The sequence below is a fragment of the Jaculus jaculus genome, chromosome 17 (genome assembly GCF_020740685.1).
Source record: "Jaculus jaculus isolate mJacJac1 chromosome 17, mJacJac1.mat.Y.cur, whole genome shotgun sequence".
Lineage (NCBI taxonomy): Eukaryota > Metazoa > Chordata > Mammalia > Rodentia > Dipodidae > Jaculus > Jaculus jaculus.
Genome location: NC_059118.1, coordinates 17,814,129 through 17,831,580, shown reverse-complemented (window position 1 = coordinate 17,831,580; position 17,452 = coordinate 17,814,129). Strand labels below are relative to the sequence as shown.

General features: G+C 46.7%; 1 protein-coding gene across 5 annotated transcripts in view; it reads right to left on the bottom strand.

The window, feature by feature from the left end:
• Window positions 1–14,911, bottom strand: part of Dag1 (dystroglycan 1) — an 81,545-nt gene extending 66,634 nt beyond the window's left edge. Inside the window, exons 1-2 of one of the 5 annotated variants that reach the window (XM_045136415.1) lie at window positions 14,863–14,911; window positions 2,975–3,013 (exon numbers count right to left, since the gene is read on the bottom strand). The gene's annotated coding sequence lies outside the window, so the exon portion shown is untranslated. Of the gene's footprint in view, window positions 1–2,969; window positions 3,014–14,862 lie in introns of those variants that run through there. The other 4 variants (XM_045136413.1, XM_045136414.1, XM_045136418.1 and 1 more) reach the window with 4 other exon arrangements.
• Window positions 14,912–17,452: the final 2,541 nt, after the last annotated feature.

Here is a 17,452-nt window from a genome sequence, read left to right as displayed (position 1 = left end):
TGAGACTACACAGTGAACCAGGTCAGCCTGGACTAAAGTGGAACCCTACCTTGAAAAACAAATGAATAAGGGCTGGGACTGGGCACAATGGTATACTCCTTTAATCCCAGCACTCAGAAAGTTGAGGGAGGAGGATCACTGTGAATTCAAGGCCTGCCTGGGACTAGAATGAGTTCCAGATCAGTCTGGGCCAGAGTGAGGCCCTACCTCAAAAAAAAAGATGTAAAACACATGTGGTGTGATGCATGCCTTTAATCCCAGCCCTTGGGAGGCAGAGGTAAGAGGATCACCATGAATTCAAGGCCAGCCTGAGACTACAGAGTGAGTTCCAACTCAGCCTGGGCTACAGTGAAACCCTACCTGGGGGGAAAAAAAAAAACAGGAACTGGGGAAATGGCTTAGCGGTTAAGGCATTTTGCCTGTGAAGCCTAAGGACCCGGGTTTGATTGCCCAGAACCACATAAGCCAGAAGCACAAGGGGGAACATGTGTCTGGAGTTCATATGCAGTGGCTAGAGGCCCTGGTGTGCCCATTTTCTGTGTGTGTGTGTGTCTTTCTCTCTCATAAGTAAATAAATATTTTTTTAAAAAAAGATGGGCTGGGGCTGGACAGATGGCTTAGCGGTTAAGGTGTTTGCCTGCAAAGCCAAAGGACCCAGGTTTGATTCCCTAGGACCCATGTTAGCATGCACTTGGAGTTCATTTGCAGTGGCTGGAGGCCCTGGTGCCCATTCTCTCTCTAGCAAATAAATAAATAAATAATAGTGCTTGCCTGTCAATGTGCAAGGCCTAGGTCTAATCTCCAGTAACACACATTACACACACATATATACACCTGGCTAGAGACTCAATGCAGCCTTGGAGAACAACTGAGCTAACTGAAGAGGTATTTACACCAACCAACATTTCCATCACAGAGAACCTTGAACTGTTAAGCAATCCCCTGCCAACCCTTGGGAGAGGAAGATGCTCCCTGAGATAACCAGAATACTTACAAGATCAATGGATAGGAATGCCTTCAGAGTTCAGTTGTTTTTTTTTTTTAAGTTCAGTATTTTGAAACCCATTACTTGGTGTGCTCACCTACAAATTTTTAATTCCATTATTTTTTCAATACTTATATACCATTAGTAAAGGAATTCTGTAAGGGGTTCATTATCTGCAGACTCCCATACTTGGTGTGCAAAAGCAATATCCATAGAAATGAAGAGGAGATGCCAAAATAGGCTTCCAAGCTGGGCACTGACCACTGTTTCCCAGAATATGACACACCCTTTCAAGTGTTTTACTTGCCCTTGAGCTCCCCTTCAACTGGAACACTCACCCACTAAGGGCTATGACTGCCTCAAAAAGAATGAATCTGTGCTGCACATACCCAAGGGTAGGGAACATTGAGACTAGGTCTCTGTGCAGCTACAATAACAAAAACAAATGCATATCCAGAGCTGTGGGTGGTGGTTCACAGCTATAAACTCAACACTCTGGAACCCGAAGCAGGAGGATTACGACGAGTTGAAGGCCAGCCTGAGCTAAAAAAGTTCCAGGTTAATCTGGGCTAGAGTAAAACCCTGCCTTAAAAGATAAACTGTAAACTGGGTGTGGTGGCGCATGCACACTGGAGGCACAGGTAGGAAGATCAACGTGAGTTTGAGGCTACCCTACGACTACAGAGTAAATTCCAAATGAGCCTGGGCTAGAGCAAGACCCTACCTAGGAGAAAAAAAATAAAGAAATTATAAATCCATGCCTCTTTAGGAAGGGGAACTAGAGTCTGAAGGGAAAGAAAAATTTCTTTCCTTTATATAATCCTGAGCACACCAGGGCCTCTTGCTGCTACAAACTCCAGATGCATGTGCCACTTTGTAAGTCTGGCTTTACATGGATGCTGGGGAACTGGAACCCAGGCCAGCAGGCTTTGTAAGCAAGCACTTTTAAGTGCTTGCTGAGCCCTCTCTCCAGCCCCTTCCTTTATTAAAAAAAATTTATTATTCATTTATTTGCAAGAGAGAGAATACGAGTGTACCAGGACCTCTAGCCACTACAAACAAAATCCAGACGTATCTGGCCCCTTCCATTTTTTTGAGACAAAGTCTCATCTATCCTAGGCTGGCCTCAAACTCCCTATGTAGTTATAGCTGAGGATAACCTTGAATTTCCTGTGTGTGGTATGGTATGATATGATGTGTGTATGTATATATGCACAGATGCATATGTCCTCCCCCCGCCCATGTACCCACAAGCAGAGGCCAGAGAGTATCAGCTGCCCTCCTCTACAGCTCTTCCCCCTTGTCTCCTTGAGAGGAAGTCTCTCACTTAACCTACAGCTTTTAGGTGTTTTTTATTCTTCTTTTTTTTGGGGGGGGGGGTCAATGTGATCTCCACTTCCCCATCAGACTGAGTGACCAGCAAACCCAGTGATTCTCCAGTCTCCACCCCCAAACAGGACTGAGGTTATAGGTGTGTGTGGCTAAACCAAGCTTTGTACATGGGTGATAGGGACTGAACTCAGCCAGTTTCAAGGCCCTCATGTTTGCATGACAAGCACTCTTACTAGCTAAGCCATTTTTCCTTGCCTTGACTTTGAATTTCTGATCTCAGGGCTTCCAACTCCCCCTGGAATGACAGGCCTTCACCAACACAAATAGTTGTATTGCTGGGGATCAAACCCAGTACCACATGCATCCCAGACAGGCACCCTACCAATCAGCTACATCCTTTATCCTCCTCTTGACCTTTTAATTTTGTGTTAAATGTTCTATTTCCCACAAAATTCCCAAAGAATTAAGGCTGGGAATATGGCTCAGTGGTAGAGCACTTGCCTAGCATTCATTAAGACTGGGTTTCATCTTTAGCACCACTAAATAAGCAAAGATATTATCTGATAGAGCTTTCTCCTCAGTACTTTAAAATTCTATGGTTAATCATTTTGCAATGAATTGATTGTCCCTCCTCTCTTTTCAAGGATCTTACCTCACCTTCTAGTGCTAGGCAGTGTCTTCTGGAGAGCAGAGGCCCTGAAGGAAAAGGAAACAACATTGGTGAATGCCCACAACTGAAACAGAATCACACCACACTGACCAACTCCAAAGGAAGTGGGCAATGTTACTTCAGTCTCCTGCTCTCACCACCCATTAGTCACCACTCTTGTCAAAGATCAATGTAAGAAAATGATTTATATATGATCCAGTCAGAAGCAAAAATTATAAAGTTTCAAAGATCAAATACATAAAACAAAGGCCATGTATAGTGGTGCACATCTTTAATCCCAGGGGGTAGGTGGATCACCATGAGTTCAAGGCCAGCATGGACAAAAAACAAATAGAGCTGGAGAGATATCTTAACATTAAGGCACTTGCCTGCAAAGCCTAAGAACCCAGGTTCAATTTCCCAGAACCCTCATAAGCCAGATGCACAAGGTGGTGCATGCATCTAGAGTTTGTTTTTAGTAGCTAGAGGCCCTTGTGTGCCCATTCTCTCCCCCCTCTCTCTCTGCCTCTTTTTTTCTCTCAAAAATAAAAAAAAAAAAAAATTTTTTTAAAGTCAGCCAGGCATGGTGGCGCACATCTTTAATCCCAGCACTTAGGAAGCTGAGGTAGGAGAATCACCATGAGTTTGAGGCCAACCTTATACTACATAATGAATTCCAGGTCAGCCTGAGCTACAGCAAGACACTACCTCAAAAAAAAAAAAACCCAAAATAAACAAACAAGAATAATTAATAAATAAAATCAATTCTGAGATCTATCTATATTTACTTTTTTCTCTTTTTATCACTTTATTTTTTAATTTTTTTTTTAATTTATTTGACAGAGAAAAGAAAGGGAGAGCCAAGCATGGTGGTGGACACCTTTAATCCCAGCACTCAGGAAGCAGAGGTAGGAGGATCGCCGTGAGTTAGAGGCCACCCAGAGACTCCACAGTGAATTCCAGGTCAGCCTGGGCTAGAGTGAGAGCCCACCTTGAAAAACCAAAAAAAAAAAAAGAAGAAGGAAAGAGGGGAAGAGAGAGAGAGAATGGGTGTGCCAGGGCCTCCAAGTCACTGCAAACAAACTTGACACATGCACCCCCTTGAGCATCTGGCTAACATGGGTCCTGGGGAACTGAACCTGGGTCTTTTGGCTTTGCAGGCAAACACCTTAACTGCTAAACCATCCCTCCAGCCCCCTGTTTTGTTTTGTTTTTTTTCGAGGTAGGGTCTCACTCTAGCCCACGCTGACTTGGAATTCACTATGGAGTCTCAGGGTGGCCTCAAACTCGCAGTGATCCTCCTTCCTCTGCTTCCCAGTGCTGGGACTAAAGGCATGTACCACCATGACCAACTATTTAATTTTCATTTATTTATTTGAGAGATATAGAAATTGGCAGGTAGAGAGAGAGAGAGAGGATGGGCATACCAGGGCCTACAGCCCTGTAAACAAGCCCCAGATCCATGTGCCCCCTTATGCATCTGGCTATGTGGGACCTATAGATTCAAATATGCATTCTTAGGCTTCGCTGGCAAGTGCCTCAACTGCTAAGCCATCTATCCAGAACCCTCTCGCTTTTTTTTTTTTCAAGGTAGGGTCTCACTCTAGCTCAGGCTGACCTGGAATTCACTATGCCATCTCAGGTTGGCCTCAAACTCACAGCAATCCTCCTGCCTCGGCCTCCCCAATGCTGGCATTAAAGGTGTGCACCACCACACCTGACTCCTTTTTTGAAATAGGGTCACATGTTTGCTAGTCTGAATTTGAACATCCTGATCCTCCCACCTCCACCTCCCAAGTGTGTCAACATACTGCTCAAGCTTTATTCAAATTTACTTCACTTCAAAATAGACACAGAGGGGCTGGAGAGGATGGCTTAGCGATTAAATGCTTGCCTGTGAAGCCTAAGGACCCCAGTTCGAGATTCGATTCCCCAGGACCCACGTTAGCCAGATACACAAGGGGCTGCACACATCTGGAGTTCATTTGCAGTGGCTGGAGGCCCTGGCGCACCCATTCTCTCTCTCTCTTTCTCTCTGCCTCTTTCTCTCTCTGTCGCTCTCAACTAAATAAATAAAAATAAATTTAAAAAATAGACACAGAGGGGCCTTTAATCTCAGCACTCAGGAGGCAGAAGTAGGAGGATGCCTCCCTCCCCCCACCCCCATGAGCTCAAGGCCACCCTGAGACTACCTAGTGATTTCCAGGTCAGCCTGGGCTAGAGCAAGACCCTACCTTGGGAAAAGAAAGAAAGAAAATAGACACAGAAATGGAGAGATGGCTCAGCAGTTAAAGGTGCCTGTTTGCAAAGCCTGCCAGCATGGGTTCAATTCCCTAGTACTCATACAAAGCCATGAATCTGGAGTTCATTTCTAGTGTCAAAAGGCTTTAGCATGCGTGGGTGCACACACATATACACAGTATCTCCCTCTCCCTCTCAATCAGCTTTCAAATAAATAATTTTTTTTAAAACAGAAAATGGCTTCACCAACTTTACCTCTATAATTTATGATCCTACTACATCCTATCATTTTTCCCACTGAACCTTAAGACTGAAAAATGCTTGGTTATCAAACCAAAGAAATAGAATAATAGGAGCCAGGTATGGTGGCATACCTTTAATACCAGCACTTGGGAGGCAGAGGTAAAGAGGATCGCCATGAGTTCAAGGCTACCCTAAGAATACAAAGGGATTCCAGGTCAGCCTGGGCAAGAGCAAGACTATATCTCAAAAAATACGTAAATAAATAAACACAAAAACAGGCCGGGCATGGTGGTACATGGCTTTAATCCAAAAATCAGGAGGATCACCACAAGTTCAAGACCACCCTGAGACTACATAGTGAATTCTAGGTCAGCCTGGGCTAGAGTGAAATACCATCTCAAAAAACCAAAATTAAAAAAATAGGAAACTCTATTATTCTTAAAGCTAAATTAAGCCCTCTGGCTAGTATAATTTTATAAACAACTCTAAATCCTATTTATAGAAATTGCTATCTGAGCAGTATTACTAATGATCAGGGTGAAAAAAGATAGATGGGGGCTGGAGGGATGGCCTAGTGGTTAAGGCATTTGCCTGCAAAGCCAAAGGACCCAGGTTCAATTCCCCAGAACCCTCGTTAGCCAAATGCACAGGGGGGTGCAGGAATCTAGAGTCTGTTTACAGTGGCTGGAGGCCTTGGTGGGCCCATTCTCGCTCTCTCGCTCTCTCTCCCTCTTTCTCTGTCAAATAAATAAATAAATAATATAAAATATTTTTTCTAAAAAAGAAAGCCAAGCCAGCATGGTGGTGCACGCCTTTAATCCCAGCACTCGGGAGGCAGAGGTTGGAGGATTGCCATGAGTTCGAGACCACCCTGAGACTCCATAGTTAATTCCAGGTCAGCCTGGACCAGAGTGAGACCCTACCTCAAAAAACAAAATAAATAAATAAATAAATAAATAAATAAAAGAAAGCCAAGCCAAGCCAATAAGGATTTTAAAAAAGAAAGAAAGATGGTCAAGAGACAAAGCACATATAGAATGATTTGTGTTTTTTGGTTTTGGGAGGGGAGTTGTTTTGCTGGTTTATTTGTTTGAGGCAGGGTCTTATTCTAGCCTAGGTTGACCTGGAACTCATTCTGTAGCCCTGGCTGGCCTTGAACTCAATGATCCTTCTACCTCAGCCTCCCAGGTGCTGGAATTAAGTGTGTGCCACACCAGGCATGGTGGTACAGGTCTTTAATCCCAGCACTTGAGAGGCAGAGGTAGGAGGATAGCCACAAGTTCAAGGCCACCCTGAGACTACATAGTGAATTCCAGGTCAGCCTGGGCTAGAGTGAGACCCTACCTAGAAAAAAAAAAAATACCCCAAAAGGATGAATGCACAAAGACCCAGTGTATAAGAACTAAATAAACTACCAGTTTACTCAAAACTACCATCATCTTAATCCCCATCACACTTGTCAACACGGGAAAAGCAAAGGAAGGAGGCCTAATAAGCAATGGCTCAAATACACGAGCAAAGGCACAAAAACGGCTTTAAATGGAAGGTGGAAAGCAAGGAAAAAAACGTGACCATCAATCACACTGCACACACTGAAGAATCCACTACCAGACTTACTTCCAACTTGAAATTCCTTTGAGGTTCAGTACTTTCTCTTGAGACCCTGATCTGGGGGCTTGTGACCTTTTTTTTTATCTTTTTTTTTTCAACTTTTGTATGGACATGAAAGATCATGGGCAGCCTTATTTCCTAGCAGGGCGTGGTGGCGCTCACCTTTAATCCCAGCACTCGGGAGGCAGAGGTAGGAGGATCGCTGTAAATTCAAGGCCACCCTGAGACTACATAGTGAATTCCAGGTCAGCCTGGGCTAGAGTGAGAACCTACCTTGAAAAGCCAAAAAAGAAACTTTATTCCCTCTGAAACTCTGCAAGTCTCTAACACCTAAGCAGTCACGCTTGCAACTACTCAAGTCTAAATGGCAGGTAAGGGACTCAAACTTATCATCACCAACTTCACATCTAGGCAGAAAAATATATATATATATATATATATATATATATATATATATATATACATACACCACACCTGGCTTATTTTATTGTTTTTTTTTTAATTTTTTATTTATTTATTTGAGAGCGACAGACACAGAGAGAAAGACAGATAGAGGGAGAGAGAGAGAATGGGCGCGCCAGGGCTTCCAGCCTCTGCAAACGAACTCCAGACGCGTGTGCCCCCTTGTGCATCTGGCTAACGTGGGACCTGGGGAACCGAGCCTCGAACCGGGGTCCTTAGGCTTCACAGGCAAGCGCTTAACCGCTAAGCCATCTCTCCAGCCCATTTTATTGTTTTTTAAACTAAGTCTCAGAGAAAGAGAGAGAAAGAGAGAGAGAGAGAGAGAGACTGTATGTAGCCCAGGCTAGAACTCCTCAACTTCCCAAGTATGAGGAATGCTAGGATTACAACACGCACTACTATGCCCAGCTAAGGTCTCACTGTTATTTTTGCCCATCCATAAAATGAGTCTGCCACAATCTGTCATTCTACTAGGCTAAGTACACCTTTCATCATGAAGGCTATATATATAGGAGGGGCTGGAGAAGGAAGTCAGCAGTTAAAGGCACTTACTGGCAAAGTCTGCCAGCCTGGATTCAATTCCCCATTACCCATATAAAGCCAGACAGGCATTCTCTTGCAAGAAACACTGACATGCATATACACAGCACACACATTTACATAAAATTTGACGGACTAAAAAGAAGGCTCCACAGTTGAAGGTGCTTGCTTGGAAAGCCTGATGGCCCAGGTTCACTTTCCCAGTACCCAAGTAAAGCCAGGTACACAAAGTGGCACATGCATCTGGAGTTTGTCTGCACTGGCAAGGCCCCTGTGCATCTGATTTCTCTCTCTCCCCTTTCTCCCTCCCCTATTTCTGTCCCTCCTCTTTTTCTCCTTGCAAATCAGTTTTTGGTGTTTTTTGTTTGTTTGTTTTTTATTTTAAAAGAAGAGGTAGGTATAGTTGCACATGCCTTTAATCTCAACATTTGAGAGACAGAGGTAGGAGGATCACTGTGAGTTCGAGGCCAGTCTAGGACTACAGAGTGAATTCCAGGTCAGTCTGGGCTAAAGGCAAGCCCTACCTTGAAAACAAAATTGAAAAAAGATAGCAATAGGAACTGGACATGGTGGCACATGTCTATAATCCCAGTTCTTAGGAGGCAGAAGGATCTTAAGTTCCAGGCATACCTGGGCTACACAGTGAGTTTCCAAGAGAGGAAGGAACAGAGTGGGGGAAGAGGTAGAGGAGAAAAGGAAGAGCCAGGCTTTTGGTGATGGTACACACCCATAATCCCGCACTCAAGAGGCTGAGGTAGGAGGATCACTGTAAACTGAAGGCCACTCTGAGACTACATAGTGAATTCTGGGCTAGAGTGAAGCCCTACCTGGAAAAAACAAATAAATAAACAAACAAAACACTAAAGGAAGAGGGTTGCAATATTACTTTTTTTTTTTTCTTTTTGGTTTTGTGAGGTAGGATCTTGCTCTAGCTCAGGCTGACATGGAACTCACTCTTCAACCTCAGGAAGGCCTCAAACTCAGTGATCCTCCGACCCTAGCCTCCTAGTGCTGGGATCAAAGGCATGTGCCACTATTCCCTGCTGCATTGCTCAATATTTCCAGCTCCTCAAAATTCCTGCCAGTCACAAAGATTCAAGCTTTCTTACAACTGAAGGGACTCCATTTATTCCAAGTCTCTCAAGTGTTCCCCAGTACTTGGCTTAATACTGGGGAACACATCCTACTCTTCTCTGTCACTTCCTGCTTTCCACTCAGCAAGTTCCTCACATCTGTAGAACTCTTTTTTTGGTTTTTTTGTGGGTTTTTTTTTTCCCCCGAGGTAGGGTCTCACTACATACTCTCAGGGTGGCCTTGAACTTACAGCGATTCTCCCACCTCAGCCTTACAAGTGATGGGATTAGTGTGTGCTACCACCTAGCATTGTATGTGTGTGTACATGCATGTGAGTGTGCCATGCCCATGTATGAAGGTCATCCTCTACTTTGTTTCTGGCAGGGTCTCTTGTTTTACCACTGGTACAGCAAGCTAGCTGGCCTGCAAGAATTCTTATCTTGAAAGTTCTATCCACCTTCCTGCTTACCACTGACCTTGTTCAAGTTCACTATCTTCCCAGTGGAGCACAGCAGGGACTAATAAGCCTCCAGTTCAGTCCACCTTCCATATTCACACTAGACACTCACTTCTTTATTTGTGTAGGGGGTATACACATATATGTGCCCCGAGGTACTCCTTATGCTCACTTGTGTGTATGTGTGTGGTGTATGTTTGTGCCCCTGGGGTGTCTCCTATGATTGCCTGCACTAGCCGGAGCCAGACATCAGGTGTTTGGCTCCATCGCTCTTCTGTCAATTCTCTTTTTTAATATTTTATTTTTATTTATTTACTTGACAGAGAAAGAGGGAGGGAGAGAATGGGCGCACCAGGGCCTCCAGCCACTGAAAACTAACTCCAGATGCATGCGCCCCCTTGTGCATCTGGCTAATGTGGGTCCTGGGGAATCAAGCCTTGAACCAGGGTCCTTAGGCTTCACAGGCAAGCGCTTAACTGATAAGCCATCCCTCCAGCCTATTCTTATTTGAGCTTGAGACTCTTACTGATCCTGGAACTTGCTGTCCTTCACTCCTCCACCCCATGAGTTCCAAATAGGGCTTCTGGCTCCATTTACAGGACTGGGGTTACAGGCACAAGTGGCCACACCCCAGCGTTTTACATGTGCTCTGGAAGTGAAGGCCCCTCAGGTCCTCATACTCTCAAACTTAGCCCATTTAACCTTAGAGCCACCACTTGAAATTTGCTTCATTTGGGAAGTAGGAGGAGCATCATAAACTCAAGGCTAGACTGGGCTACAGAGTGAGTTCCTGGTCACTCTGAGCTACAGTGAGACCCTTCCTCAAAAAAATAGGAAAGAAGAGAAGAGAAAAAAGAAAAGGAAAAGAAAATGAATGAGTGTGGCTTAGTTGGTAAAGTGGTCTGCCTAGCATGCATGAAGCCCTGGATTGGACATCCAACATTACATAAACCCAGGAGTGGTGCACACCTGTAACCCCAGCACTCACGAGGTAAAGACAGGAAGGTTAGAAATTCAAGATCATCTTTAGCTACATAGCAAGTTCAAGAATAGCTGAGCTTTAGCAGTTAAGGCACTTGCCTGCAAAGCCAAATGATCCAGGTTTAATTCCCCAGGATCCACGTAAGCCAGGTGCACAATGCGTCTGGAGTTGATTTACAGTGGAGGCCCTGGCATGCCCATTTTCTCTCTCTCTCACTCTCTCTCTCTCTACCTGCCTATTTCTCTCTCTCTCTCAAATAAATAAATAAAATAATAAATAAATAATTTTAAAAAAAAAGAATAGCTGAGCTACCATTCTCAGTCTTCAAAAAAAAAGGGGGGGAGGGAAGAAGGGAGGTGATGGCTCAGTGGTTAAAGGCACTTGCTTGCAAACTCTGCTGACTTGGGTTCAATTCCCCAGTACCAATGTAAAACCAGATATGCAAAGTGGCAAATGTGTTTGCAGTTCATTTACAGTGGCAAGAAACCCTGGTGCGCTCATTTTCTCCCTCCCTTCCACCCTTTCTCTCAAGTAACTAAATAAAAATACTTTTTAGCTTGGGCATGGTGGCTACATACCTTTAATCCCAGCACTCAGGAGGCCAAGATAGGAGGATCACTGTGAGTTTGAGGCCAGCCTGAGACTACATACTGAATCCTGGTCAGCCTGGACTAGATTGAGAACCTACATTCAAAAAAATCAAAACTAAATAATAATAATAATAAAAGAGGGCTGGAGAGATGGCTTAGCAGTTAAGGCACTTGCCTGCAAAGCCTAAGGACTCACGTTTGACTCTTCAGGTCCCATGTAAGTCAGGCACAATGTAACACAAGGTTACACATGCACACAAGATATGCGCACACATACATCTGCAGTTTATTACAGTGGCTGGAGGCCCTGGTGCACCAATTTTCTCTCTCTCTCTCTCTCTGATAAAAAATAAAAATAAAAAACTCTGAGCTGGGCATGGTGGCACATGCCTTTAACCCCAGCACTTGGAGGCAGAGGATTGGTAGGAGGATTGCCATGAGTTCGAGGCCACCCTGAGACTACACAGTGAATTCCAGGTCAGCCTGAGCTAAAGTGAGACCCTACCTCTGAAAAAAAATAATAGAAAAAAAAGATACCTGCTTTGTTCAAGAAATACAATGCCCCATGTTTAAGCAGGAGATATACTATATATGTTGATAGGTAGAGAGTTGGTTGGTTGGTTCGAGACTATATATACTAGGCTGTATGCCCTTGACTTTCAATCCTCCAGGAACCTCCTGTCTCAGACACCCTTAGTATTAGAATTTACAGTGACCATAACCCCACCAGGCTGGGAGATTGTTTGGTTTTTCAAGGTAGAGTCTCATTCTAGCCCAGGCTGACCTGGCATTCATTATGTAGTCTCAGGGTGGCCTAGATCCCACAGCAATCCTCCTACCTCTGCCTTCCAACTGCTGGGATTAAAGGTGTGCGCCACCACGGCTGGCTTATTTTTTTTTTTTAATTTTTTATTTCTTGCAAGGAGTGGGAAAAGATTGAGAAAGAGAGAGAAATGGCACACTAGGGCCTCTTGTCGCTGAAACAAACTCCAAAAGTATGTGCCACTTTGTGAACCTGGCTTTACTGGGGAATCAAACCCAGGTTGTTAGGCTTTGCAAGCAAGTACCTTAACCTCCAAGCCATCTCTCCAGCTTTGAGATTTAATATTTTTTTAGCAATTAAATGCCAGGCCTCTCCTTTCCTGAACATCAACTCCAGTTGATCCTCTAAGTAGGCCCCAAGGACCCCTCCAAACACCCCATTATCATAACTAATTGACATTAGCAAATGCATGGCTCACCACATTCAGCAGCGAGGATTCCAGAGATGGGTGTGGCACTTGGGAGGTAGTGGCAGGAGGATCAAGAATACAGCGCTAGCCTCAGCTACATAATTTGAGGCCAGCCTAAGCTAAAGAAGGCTATCCCTCAAAACCAAAAAAGTTTTGGGGTTTGGGATTTTTTTTTTGAGGTATGGTCTCACTCTAGTCAAAGCTGACCTGGAATTCACTAAGTAGTCTCAGGGTGTCCTTGAACTCACAGTGATCCACCTACCTCTGCCTCCTGAATGCTAGGATTAAAGGCGTGCGCCACCATGCCAGGCAGGGTTTGGGATTTTGATGAGGGAGTCATTTAGGGCTTCACACGAGGTGGCCAAAAGCTCTACCACTGAGCTATAACCCAAAAGAGGAAGCTTAGTTCTTGGACGGTGCTTACATCTCCGTTCCTCACATTCTTCAATTCATGCTCCCTCCCCCAATAGGCTTGAAAATCCATTTATACTACCTTTTCAGTCTCCCCTCTCCCAGGGTTCCTCCTCCTCCTCCATCTCTCCTTGGATGGCTGACTTCACTTCTAGAGGTCCTGACATCCTCCTCTCTCTGCTACTCCGGAAGTGGACACCAGCAGTATCTTTGGAAACATAGGTCTGAAATATGCCACTGGACTGATTAAAAGCATTCCCAGGCTCCTGTACCCTACCATGTTGGAGCTCATGGGCACTAGGGAAGCCCAGAGCTCCCACCTGTCAAGATGGAAGACTCCCAGGCACTATTTTAGGCACTCACGTACATGTGGTTCCCAGAGTCCAGGCCTTTATGTCCTCCAGCTAATTCCTACTGGTCCTGAATGTTACAGCTCAGGAATTCGCTCCCTTCAGGCTATCAAGTAAGCACATTTTGTTGGGAGTAGCTATTAATCACAGTTCTCTAATTCTCACCATCCCACAAAATCAGCTCCTTAAGGGCAGAACCAGACCCTTGTATATAGGTCCCCAGGATCTTCCACAGAATTTGGCAAGGGGTAAAGCCAAATATTTGCTAAATGAATGCAATTTGCCAAATCGGTTTCTTAGAACAGTGAGGACTTGTCCACTGCCTCTTTCAACAGAGGCACTTATCAACAAAGCTTTCATGTCCCAACCAGGTGTTAGCTGTCTGCATAGCACTGCTCCCTCCTACCTTTACAGAGTAATCTACACACCTCAGAACAGGCTCGCACTATGCAACTAACTCCCTACTGACATCTCATTTCTCCCAGAAGCAGCGCCTCAGTCTCCTTTTTAAGCAATATAGGCCGAGTTTTTATTCCTTGACTTAAAAAGAATTTCAATTCACCATGATTCAAACTACAGATTTTTATGCCTCTACAACGTGTTAAGATCATATTCCTTTTTAGAACATTCCAAAAGTACGTCTCTGAACAGTAACCATAGCACAACATGGTAAAATAGCAATACCTAACCTACAACACTTTCCAAAACACCTGGAGGCCCATGCAATTCTTTATCTAGACCTATAAACATCCTCCTCACTTTAGGAGTCTGGCTTCCATGCCAGGAACTACTTCCACTCGCTCATTTTGGAAAACAGCAAGCTGGACTCTTGAAGTTAAGACCTCTAGGTTATGAAAGTATTGTTTCAGACGCTAGCCAAACCAGTAAAAAACTTCACCATCACCATTGAAACTGATTCTGAAGTCATTCAACTTAAAGCTTCTCGAGTTGTAGAGATTAAAAGACGCATTATTAAATTACGAGTTTCTAAAACATTAACTTGGAATTGACGGCAAACGGATCCTAAGGAGACACACAGCATTTCCTCTGAGAACATTTTTCCAAATATACTCTCAAGTGAACTTGGGGTTTCCAAATAAACACCCAGTGGAAAAGGTGGTTTAAATAGGCTTCCAAAGAAGCTCAACTGAGGGGGACAGGAAAGAACCCTAAGACTGTGAGCAGCTCAAAAACCTGGAGGTGGAGACGCCCGCCCTTGCCAGCCTCTGGCGGGGGTGCGGGGGGGGGCTCCACGCCCCATAGTCGAGATACAAGCCTAACTGGGCCGCGACCACCCCACCCCCCCAAATTGGATACCCAGAGGCAGGCCGCACACACGCCCGCGGCGGACGCGCAGGCCCCGCGTTCCTGGGAACGCGGGCCAGGGTTGAGGCCTGGCCCCCATCCGCCGGTTCGCGCTTGCTCAAGGCCTCGCCACCCGAAGGCTCCCAGGCTTCGGCCCGCGGGACCGAGAGCAGAGGGGCGGGCTCGGTACGGGCGGGTAACCGCAAGGACATCGGCGACCGCGTCCCCGCCCCAGGCCGAGAGGGGAGCAGCAGCAGGTGTTCCCCGCGGAAGGCTCGGCCGGGCAGCCGCGGGAATCGCAGGGTGGGTGTTGAGGGGATAAGGAAGAGGAGGAGGAGGAGGAGGAGGAGACCCACAGCATCCAGACACCTCGACGGGGACAGACGGTGTGCACTCACCGAGAGCCAGCGGGCGGGCTGCGGCAGGTGTTCGCTCCTCCCGGGCCCAGGACGGCCGCCGCCGCCTCCGCCGCCGCCGCCGCCGCTCCCCGGGGGACTCGGCGCGAAGCTGCCGCCCCCGAGCCTCAGGAGCGCGAGCGCCGCGCCGCGCCGCAGCCTCCGCGCGAGCACGTACCGGGTGGTGAGAGGGAGCGAGCGAGAGAGGGAGCGAGCGAGAGAGCCAGAGAGCGAGGGAGAGAGAGAGAGAGGGCGCCGAGCGCGAGGGCGGGGCGCGCGGCCGGAGCCTAGCAACCGCCTGACACGCGAGTGCCGCAGCCAATCCCGCGGCCAACTCCGCGCGGCGCCGACTGGCCTTCCGCGCGCCGCCCGCTCCGGCCTGCGTCGGCCGTCCCCGCAGCGCGCCGCACCCGCGCGCAGGCCCCGCCCCCTCCCGCATCTCTCCGCTCATTGGTCCGTCACGCCCCCGCCCCTCCTCCCCCCCCCCAAAAAAAATAAAAACCCACACGCCTCCGTCGTGGAAGCCACGCCCCCTCCCCGAGGCCTGCCCGAGCCCGGTCCCCGGGACACGCCTTATGCTCAGTCCCCGCGGCCCTCATGAAACCCGCACTAGCGGGCGTGGGGGAGGGGCGCCCTGTCCCCAAACTTCAGGCTTTGAAAGACTTAAACCAGGGATGGTCAGGCCCGCGAACCGGTCTGGCCACAACTCGCCACCCATCAACTGCATTCCTAATTAACCTCGAACGAAGGAAAAAAAAAAAAAAAAAGAAAAACGAAAAACCAAGAGGGTATTTCTAAGGACCTGAAGAAACTCAGGAAGTGCCCTCCCAATTGGAATGATTAGAAGACCTTGCCGCCCAACCTTTACACAGATATTGAAACTTACGCCAGATCTGGGAGGAGCAGGAGACTAGCCCACGTCCCCAGTGCCTGGCACACAGCAAGCCTCCCCCTCCCCCCTGCCTGGAAAGCTAGAATCTGATGCCTCCTCTGGCTCCCAAAATAGCTCTGACCCGCTAGCACCGGTCATTCACTCCCGGTGGCCCACATTCTTTAGATGGGTGGGAGGTAAGAGACGGGTTGCTGCTAGAATCCTGCCTCGCTTTTCAGAGGGGGGGGTCCTAAAGTAGCTCTTGCACTACTGGGGATTTACCACAGTGGCCCTCCAATCCCAGAGGCCAAGGATTTGAACATTCACTGAACCTGACTATGGATGGGAAATGAGATGGACTCTTGCTCCCTTCCCAACCTGCTAGGATGGGCCCATTCCTCTTTTACCTATGACCTGGCAGGAAATTCTTTCAGACCCACAAGAAGCACATTCTGAATACAGAATTGGCTACTGGCCCTCTGGGAGGTGGTTCCCAGGCAGGACCCCTGGCTTGCCCTCGTCAAAAGTGTCTGGGATAGCCGGGTGTGGTGGCACATGCCTTTAATCCTAGCATTGGAGAGGCTGAGATAGAAGGATCCTGTGAGTTCAAGGCCACCCTCAAATACATGGTGAATTCCAGGTCAACCTGGGCTAGACCAAGACCCTACCGCCAAAAAAAAAAAAAAAAAAAAAAAAGTGTCTAGGAGAAGCAAATTTCAAAAAGATCAGAAAAAAAATGCCCCACCTTACATACTCCTTGCAACTTGCTTCTCCAGACACAAAATGGCCTGGAAATCCATGAGCTCACAGTTTCTGACACTACCTACACAAGACCATCATAAGAGGAGGAAAAGATCATGACATCAAAATAAAAGAGAGACTGATTGAGATGGGGAGGGGATATGATGGAGAGTGGAGTTTCAAAGGGGAAAGCGGGGGGAGGGGAGGGGAGGGCACCACCATGGGATATTGTTTACAATCATGGAAGTTGTTAATAAAAAAAAATGAACAGAAAAAAGGGGGGCTGGAGAGATGGCTTAGCTATGGTAAGGAACTTGCCTCCAAAGCTAAAGAACCCAGATTCGACTCCCCAGGACCCACATAAGCCAGGTGCACAAGGTGGCACAATGCATCTGGAGTTCATTTGCAGCAGCTGGAGGTCCTGGTGCACCCATTCATTCTCTCTCTCTCTCTCTCTCTCTTTCTCTCTCTCTCTCTTTCTCTCTGCCTCTTTCTCTCAAATAAATAAAAAGAGAGAGAGAGAGAGAGATACCTTCTAGGCAATGCCATTTGCAAAGAAGCAACAAGCCTCTCTTCAGAATTTACTGAACAGCCAAAGATTCTGAAACAAGCTCCCCTTCTTATTTTTTGGCATTGGTCTTGCTAGATGAGGCACTAGATGCACTAAATGAGAGTCTCCTTCTGGTGTCTAGAGTCACATGGCTTTATGTCTAAGCATCCATCCCTAGAGCTATGCTCAAGGGAAAGCCTCTACCTGGCTGACAAGTGCCTAAGGATGAGGCAGACAGAGCCTTCCAGTCCCTACCTTCTCAGGTTTGGGACTGAGCAGTGCTATGCCCAGGAAATCTCTGATACTTTCTTCCTTCCTCTTCCCAAGCCCTCCATCCTTGGTAGATCCACCCTATGTCCTTCCCTACAGCCAGACCATCCCTACAATCTAGGCATCATTGTTCTTTCTTCATTCTTATTTGTGGTTCTTCT